Source organism: Alligator sinensis, unplaced genomic scaffold (assembly GCF_000455745.1).
Source record: "Alligator sinensis unplaced genomic scaffold, ASM45574v1 scaffold471_2, whole genome shotgun sequence".
Classification (NCBI taxonomy): Eukaryota; Metazoa; Chordata; order Crocodylia; family Alligatoridae; genus Alligator; species Alligator sinensis.
Genome location: NW_005842143.1, coordinates 1,850,012 through 1,858,521, shown reverse-complemented (window position 1 = coordinate 1,858,521; position 8,510 = coordinate 1,850,012). Strand labels below are relative to the sequence as shown.

The following is an 8,510-nucleotide window of genomic DNA, read 5'->3' as shown; positions in this document are numbered from 1 at the left end:
CTGTCTCTCCGGTGACCCCCACTTACTGCAGTGAGATCAGCCTGGAATACAGAGAGAAAGCAATTAAGCGAACGCACAGCAGGATCCTTTGGCTGATGCCATGCTGTTAGCCCTCCCTGCAGCCCCTGTCCCAGTGCTGAAAGGGCTGAGCTCTGCAGGCTACTGCCTGCGGTAAATCTGAAGCCCCTGAGGAGGTGGATGCTGACCCCTGTGCTCAGGTGTGTGGCAAAGTGCAGGGCCCTTCTCCAGGCTGCTCTGTGCCCTGGAGGCTGAGGTCTGGTTTGCACAGTGCTGAAGAGCTGCTCTCTGCTCCCTCTCCCCCGCCTCCTCCCACCCAATCATACTGTTTGTTCAGAAAGGGAATATTTGACCCCAGGCGCCCTTGGCGGCAGAGAAGCTGGGAGGAGCTGCATCCGCAGGAAGGCACAGCAGAGTGACTCCCACGGGAAGGGAGGGAGGCAGGGAAGGAAGGAAGGGTCTAGCAGCAGGAGGAGGAGGAGCGGGACATTTATTTTTCCTTGTGGCTGAGAGTCAAACCACAGGCTGGCCTCATGCAGAGCCAAGCTCCAGCTCCTGGCTTGGGCTGGGCTGCTGGAGCCTCTCACTCTATGCATACAGAGGTGGGTGCAGCGGGGCCTGGCAGACAGTGGTTCCAGGTAGACCAGAGTGGCCAGGCCCTGTCACACCCATGGGCTGTCTGCAGTGTGAATTAGCCAGGGCAACTTCCTCAAGAGAACAGCCATCCTTCATTGAAAGTCTCAGCCACCCCAGTGAAATTGCTGCTGATGGACTCAGCTGGGTGGAAAGTCCCCTATGATTCCTTTTTCTCTAGGTCAATTTATAGCATGGATGGCAGCAGCTTCCCCATCAATGTGCCTTACTTCTGGCCTGGATGGAAGTGGTTGCGGGGGATGGGGGGGTAGGATGGGGGATGGGGGTCAGCTTCATTGTGTAACCCTGTCTGCTGAGCATGTCAACCAGGTAGCCAGTTAGTGCCAACTGTAGTGTAGTGTGGACACCTGTCCACTAGGCACTGGCCAGAGTACCATTCATTTCACATAGGACAGAGCACCAGTGTCCTGTGGTAGTTATTACCAGCCACTAGCTGCCTTGGCCTGAGTATGAGCCCTCAAAGAGTAAAATTTAGACAGTGTTTTCTCTGTTTCTCTGTTTGTCTGTCTGTGGCTTCATCCCTGTCCTGTTTCTCCTCTTTTCCTCTTCCCCCTCATATCTTTCAGGTCAGACTCTGTCAGTCTCTTGGGTTTGGAACTCCTCTCTGGTTCCTTTTCAACTCCCAGACATTTGCAAAGGAAGCTGGGATATCTTTCCCTTCCTATGTGACCTTTGGCTTTTTGCATAACCGGCCAGACTGTCCAGGGCCAAAGATCCAACCCCTTGAGGTCACTGCTCTATAAACCTCCTGGCTATTGACTGATTGTTTGCCCCCGCTTGTGCTTTCCCTAGCAGCTGTTCTGCTTGCCATCAGCCTCTGATGGGGCTCACCAGTATGCTCTGCCCCAGTGCTTGGAGAACGTGCAGAACAAGGGAGAGAAGGATAAACTTCCCCAGCTAAGTTGTCATCCTGAACCATGTCCCAGACTGCAAGCAGGAATCTGTTCAGTGTCAGTGAAGTGTGTCCGCCTCTAGGGTGGAAGGCAGCAGCCATTCAGCTGTTGAGGACAGAAGGTAAAGAAGGATATTGCATCCCATTGAGACTGCAGGGGGGGAAAGGGGTATCTCCAGACATATAAATCACTCATGCTGGCTCTTGGTTAGAATGTGGGGGGTCTGCATGCGTGGAAATGAGGACCTAACACCTCTGCTGTTGTGAAAAGGGCTGGGGCCCCATAACCCTTTATAAGCATTATCCCTGCAGGAGTCAGAGCTGCATCTGCAGCACCTCCACCAAAGCAATGCTCCCTCTCCAATGTCCCTTCCCCCCTCCTTGCCCCAGGGATCAGCTGTGACTCAGAAGGAAAAGTGCCATCTACTGAATTACTGGCACTATTACCTGGGTTTTCCTGCATGGCTCCCTGCCAGTCCATCTCCTGGGAAGCCCTGCCTGGTTCCGCTGAGCTTGTGTGCGGCACCAAGCCCACACCTAGAGGGGATAGCACTGCGGCGCCATCTTGCCCCTTTGGAATGAGCTGTTGGACGCCTGCCAGCACTCTCCTCCTTGCAGTTATGTGGCACTGGCTAAAGTTCATTTCCATTAGCTGCTTCTGGCGCTAGCCTGAAGGCTGTCTTGTATCTTGCCATCCTCTTTGGGGGTGTGGCCATGAATTTATTGCATTAATTCATTGTGAAATACTTGATTTTTTGAGTGGACTCACAGGCTTGTGTTCCAGATAGGATGAGCATCGTTCTGGCACTCCGATCCCAGTTGCAAATGCTCATGCCTACAAATATCCTGATCCCTTGGCTTAAGTTTCTGCAGTGGGTGACTGCCCTGCCCCACAGCTTTTACATTCCTGGAAAGCAGACATCACAGAGGCATACAGACCATCTGAAGGGACTTGATTAAAAATGCTAGGGGATATTCACAAAATCGTTTCTTTTGCACTATTTGCCTTCGCTTCCTCAAGCTCCACGCCTCACATTTGCCTGTGCCCCTTTTGCCTCTCACACATTGCCATGGAGAGGAGGTGGCAATATCTCTCATCATTCAAAGACCTTTCCCCGTGATCAGTGAGCATCTCTGTAACCAAGCCATGACCCTTCCTCCTGAATCACCTCCAGACTGGCTTTGCCCACGCTTTTAGGAGAGAATTACCCCCATCTGAACTTTAAAGCTACTCTCCTCCTCTGTCTCATGCCCCTTATCCTTCAAAGGCAGAACCTCCCTGAACACAAAGAAGAGCTTCAGAGCATTTTATGCCGTGGGGCAAAGCTATGACATCTTAGAATGCATTCGAACCAGGGTTCCTATTCTTGGCTTTGTCTGGCCAGCAAACATCACGGTTCTCGCAGCATAGAGCTAATGTGCCTCCGCTTTTCTGCTGCAAAGGCCTAATAGAGATTTTAAAAAATAATTATTTTGTCTCAAGCCAAATTAGCCAAATCAATTCTGAATTCTGTTGACTGATCAGAGCTCAGTCATTCAAGTACTACCACCAGCAAGTATCCTCCTTCCACAACTCTTCTGCCTGGGGTTTCAGATACTCCCAAATCCATAGCAGGCATCCTACATGCAGGCCCCAAGCCCAGAGGTCTTGGAGTTTGGATTCCCCCAAGCCTTGTTTGCTCTCAGCCCAAAGGCCAGGGGAACAAGCTGGGGAGAAATCCCCCATTTCAATAAAATAGGTGTGTAGCTGAGATCCTCCCATTGGGAGGCTATAGTAGACTATTGTAAGGTGTCCTGTCTTCAGTGTATGGGACAGGTCTCCACCCTCTACTACACCATGCCATTTAAAGTGATCTTGGCTTGGGGAACAGACCAGTGCAGTGACTAAACTTGATAAAAATAGCTACTGCACTTGATTGTTGTTCTTGTGTAGGCCGACACTCCGCTCCTTGCCATGCTGGAGCTCCCTCAGCTGCAATGCAGTGTAAGCCAGTCATGCACTCACTGCAAAGTGGCTCCTGTGTGTCACTTATCTCACTGTAAACGCATTCTTTTTGGCAGTGACAGCCTCGCTTACAGCTCTGAGCGCACCACCGCAAGAGTTCACAGTCTTGTCTACCAAGTGTTGTGAGTGTTGCTCCCCAGCCTTGTCACATGAAGTACAGCTGAGGTGTGTGTGGGCAGTGGATATCTTCCCTTCTATATATCCATTTGGTTTGAGATACTGTGACATGTTGTCCTGGATCAACAGGCAGCCAGCGCTTGTCTGGCCTTGATTCGAAGAACTGTGGCAAAAGAGAGATTAGCGCTGGATTAGTGCAGGGAGAATACCAGAAGACATTGTCATGTAGGGCAGAGGTTACATCAAAACTGAAGGTACTAGCCAGGATGTGCAGGGGGAGGGAGCAGGACAGTGAATGGCAGATCCAGGCAGGAAAGAGCTGTAAAATTAAATAGCCCTGATAGATAATGAGGTGAAAAAGTCACCCACTGAAAGGCTGGGGGACACCAGGCCACTTAATCTCCTCGTAGCCTTCCTGTGAAAGGGATGTGAGCAGTCAAACACTCGGGTTAGTGGGGACATCAGTGATCCAGGGGACTTAGCATGGAGCAGGGATCTGGGCTCTGTTCCCACCCCTGCCGTATCAATGTAAGTCAGTGGTTTCCAACCTTTTTAAGTAGGAGATCACCTATGGCATTTAAAAGCACCCCAAGATCTACCATGGGCTGCCACCACCCCCTCTTCCCCCCTGCCTAGCAGGTAAGTCTGTGGGAAGGGAAGGGGGGGCAGACTGAGGCAGAGGGAGAAAAAAATATTTGGGGGCGCGCCTCTCCAACAGGTAAGTCCCACCTGGCTGGGGCCCCACTCAACTTACCCCTGCTCCTGCCTCTGCAGCACTGTCCCTCACCACGGGGGCCTCAATCTAGCCCCTGCCCCTTCTCTCCCTCATGGACTGACCTGCTGGACTGGTGCACATGCGTGCATGCATGCAGGCACTCAGCCCCCCCACCCCAGCCTTGGATCAACTGCAATAGGCTTCAAGATCTACCGCAAAAGGCTCTGAGATCTACCGGTGAATTAAGATCCACTGGTTGGTGACCACTGATGTAAGTGAATCCCTTTGCAGCGTGTGTGCATGACAGCGAGGAGACAACTTACTCACCTGAGCCAAACGCTTTGAAATCAGTGTGTTTGTGTCACATTTCCAGCTCTTACATGAGAAGAAGTATCTGCTGAGCATTCCTGGGTGCTGAACTTTAAGGGCCTCACCACTGTGGGGTGGATGAACTCGACCTTCAAGCTGGTACTATTTCTAAAACAGGTTCCTGATCTCCCAGACCCATGCCCTTGATTTCAGAAGACCTGCAGCCAGCAAAACTAGGAGTAATTCAGGGCCATCCTGCCCCCGTTGCAATCATTACATAGAATCTGCATGTGACCTGGGGGTGAGAGGGCAGATGTCAGCCAGCCTTGTGCAGAGCCGCTATCTTCCTCCTGTCCACCAATGGACACATCCCAGGCTCATTTGAAATGCAAAGAGGCTCATTTAAAGGTTTCCCTGTGACTGTCTCAGAAGCATGTATTTACATAGTGTGGATTTGTGCCCTAGAGCTGGGGGCTGGCCACTGCTTGAATCACACCAGGAAACAGCAGCAGGGGAGCCAGAACTGGACTTTTGACCCCTCATGGAAAAGACTCTGGATTTGTTTCTTAGTGGGTGAAGCTGAGCTGGAATACTGTGCCCTCCCCTTGTGCCTGTCCTCTGTGAACCTATTGCAGGCAGCAAGGGGGAGGGGGGCAGAGGCAGAGGATGAGATGGCTTCTCCTGTGAATGTTTTTACTTTGTGGGGCGGGGAGGGGGAGGGTGGTAGGCAGGGAGCACAAATGGAGCCACAAGGCAGGAATCCAGATGGTGCAGACAAATCCCCCTGTGACTCTGACTACATAAGAGGCAAGCTCCTAGGTGCTCCAGTCAGGAATGGGCAATTTGGCCTGTGTCTGTGCACCTGATCCCTAGCGGCAGAGCCGAGGGCGGATGGCATGACAATGGGAGCAGAGTTCTCAGGAGGCCATGGAGAGCAGCCAACACCTGAACACGGCTCTGTAGTCGCATGCATCTTCCACGTGTCTTGAGCATTCACATCTCGCTTCATGCTCGGATAGATGTATACAGCAACCCCCTTATGGAGCTGCCCTCAGCCTGAACCTTTTGGCACCCAAATGGGCTGCAGTGAAAGAGACAGAGGCCAGATGATCCACCTTCTGGCGGGACATGCTTGAAATGAACAATCCCTAGGGGGATCTTGATGGCTGAGTGGGTTGTAAATGGGGTAGAGACTGTTCAGCATTGGCCCAGGTCATTAGCTGCTTCTGGCGCTAATGACCTGGGCCAATGCTGGCGCTAAGGAATCCAAATCCTATTAAAGTTGTTTGGTGTCCTGCAGGATAGAGCTGGGGTCTTCACCCATATCAGAAGACAGGCATCCTTCTGGCATAACACCCACACATAGCACAAGCTGGAGCCCTGGCTTCTCAGCAGGTAGTCATGCTGAAAGATCCCAGAGACCGAAATAACTTCCCACTCTAAAAACTGATCTCTGTCAGTCAGGGTTGAGGTGTGTTGCTGCCATAGGGGCAGTAAAGCACGTGTGGCTGCTGCTCTTGCTGTACCTGTCCTTTGGCTAAACAGAGGATTGAGCTCTCTGTATTGTTAGTGCCAAGCCAGAACTAACAGCCGTAATAACAGAGCTCCCCAGGCTTCCTGAATGGGAGCAGCACGACCCGAACAGGACACGGGACTGCTCATAGCTCTGGCTCTTGTTCTGTTTCACTGACCGCTCTCTTACCCCTGCTCTTCAGGAGTGGGTTGAGGCTCTGACCAAACTCCCAAACCCTTGAGTGCCTCCTTAGAAGGGGACAAGGGCACAGGCAATTTAAAGGTGGCAGGTCTAGTTATTTTGGTGACTGTCGTTGCTATTTGGTTTGATCCTCCAGACCCTACCCTAGCCCTCCACTGAGGTCTGTATTTTTAAGGAATTACAGAGCCCCTGTTCATCTATGCAGAAAAGGAGTCCTGTCTCCCTGCCTTCTGTGGCGTTCTTGGTTTGAGATCCCCACCTTTCCTAGCAGGCTCACCTTCAGCCTTTTTAGGCACACACTGCTGCCCTCTGCAGGATCTTTCCTGGAACAGGTGCTGCCACTCATGCATCCAAGCAGGGAAGAAAAATACACATCTTACAGAGGCCAGCAATGAGTAAGGGGGGAAATGTAGGCAAATGTGAATGTTACTAAAGGACATCCACATATGCTGAACAATGTTAAAGGGATCCCCTTCCTGTGGCTGGCAGTATCTGTGATCCAGATACTAATCTGGGTTTTCTCAAACCTACCTATTCCAAGGGTTTCCTTCAGGATGTCCTTGTTTCTGCCCTAGTTTCCTGGGAGCACAGTCAATCCTACCTCTCTTATATCTTGATGCAGTTAGTAACTTTGTGCCTGCCACATTGTGTTGGCAGAATTTACTCAGCAGGGTTTTTCCAAGCGTCTAACTCTTACCGTCAGCCAAAAAGCCCTGCTGGGTCATGAATCCTGCCACACTGCAGCACACAGGACCATGTGGTTTTACATCTTGTTGGAAAGGTGGTAAAGAAGGTGCCAAGAGCAGAGGGTTTAAGAGGCAAATGGGGAGGACGGGAGGTGTGGATGTCAGCTGTGCAAATGGCCAGCATGTTTTAGCTAAAGACCTGTGAGGTGCACTGGTCATTCCCTATCAGGGAAGAGAAGATGTTATTGTGGTTACAGGTCTTTTTTGTTGTCTGTTATTTTCCTTGCCTGAGCTGGTGGTCAGATCCCCATTTCCTGTTTCCCATGGCTACTTTCAAAGCAGGGAATCAAGCCAGTGGCAGAACTGACATCAGCAGGTCTTTGGCTTTTCAGCTGGTGAGAACATTTTCTGGTAGCTGCCTAATACTCCTCCAATCCTGATTGGTTAGATGGAAGCCTGCAGAACTAGGATGTGGGAACTGAGCTTGTCTGGTGCTTTCCTAACAGTGCTAAGTTGGTCAGTAGGACTACCTATGAGAAATTCCCCTGTGCTCTGCCAAAGAGAGTGCTTGCTTTACTTTCTCCAGGAGTTTTTTGTTGTTGGAGAGGGGAGGGGAATGTCAGACTACTTGGGACTCTGGCAGCTCTGTAATTTTGCTTAAACATTCCCAGGAGCTTCTGAATGGTGCATGTGTGTGAGACAGAGAAAGAGAGAGAGACTGTGTGTGTGTGAGAGAGAGAGAGTTCATGCACACCTGCCTGCCTGCCAGGGGTAAAGGAAAAGGAGAGAAGAACTCTTTTCCTTGGTGGGGGTGGAGTGTCTGACACAAATGGTTTGATCCTTCAGACCCAAGGATTTCCCCTTTGATATCTCTGTTTGCAAGTTGAAGTGAACGTAGAACTTACCTGCTGAAAGAGTGCTACAGAGAGCGCAGAGGTGCCGGAGAACAAGCTGAAGTAGCACCTCTTGTCCCCTCTCATTCTTTAAGAGCTGTGCTGAGATGTCATACCAGATTCTGGCCCAGGACTGTAGCATGAACTTCAGCTTCTGCGTTGCTTCTAGAAGATGGCAGCAGAGGGAAGTGGTGGCCTCTTTGGAGGAGTGAGTAGTATGATTCTGAAAGGAAAATTACCACTTCCTCCTGCAGCTCGGGGCTGCCCAGCCTGTTGTCATTAGTTACTTATTATGTGATCAGCTGTTCCCATTCTTAACCAAGCTTGCTGCCTCTGTTGTATATGTGCTGGCACTTGTCTGTGGAGCACTGCTGTCCTGTGACACCAACCCAAATGAACCATGGCCCATGTCTTACAAGATCAGCACCTGAAGTGATTAAAGACCCAACTTTGCCAAGACACTGTCATTTGGGGCTGGACTGGAGGAAGGGTCCTGCTTCTGGCAGT

At 51.0% G+C, this 8,510-nt stretch overlaps 1 long non-coding RNA gene across 5 annotated transcripts in view; it reads right to left on the bottom strand.

Annotated features, from left to right (window-relative positions):
* LOC112550549 overlaps positions 1–8,210 on the bottom strand; it is a 22,175-nt gene extending 13,965 nt beyond the window's left edge. For 3 of the 5 annotated variants that reach the window (XR_003094451.1, XR_003094450.1, XR_003094447.1), the window contains exons 1-4: positions 8,016–8,210; positions 4,729–5,005; positions 2,012–3,849; positions 1,504–1,670 (exon numbers count right to left, since the gene is read on the bottom strand). This is a non-coding gene — a long non-coding RNA (uncharacterized LOC112550549). The remainder of the gene's footprint in view (positions 1–1,503; positions 1,671–2,011; positions 3,850–4,728; positions 5,006–8,015) is intronic. The other 2 variants (XR_003094448.1, XR_003094449.1) reach the window with 2 other exon arrangements.
* Positions 8,211–8,510: the final 300 nt, after the last annotated feature.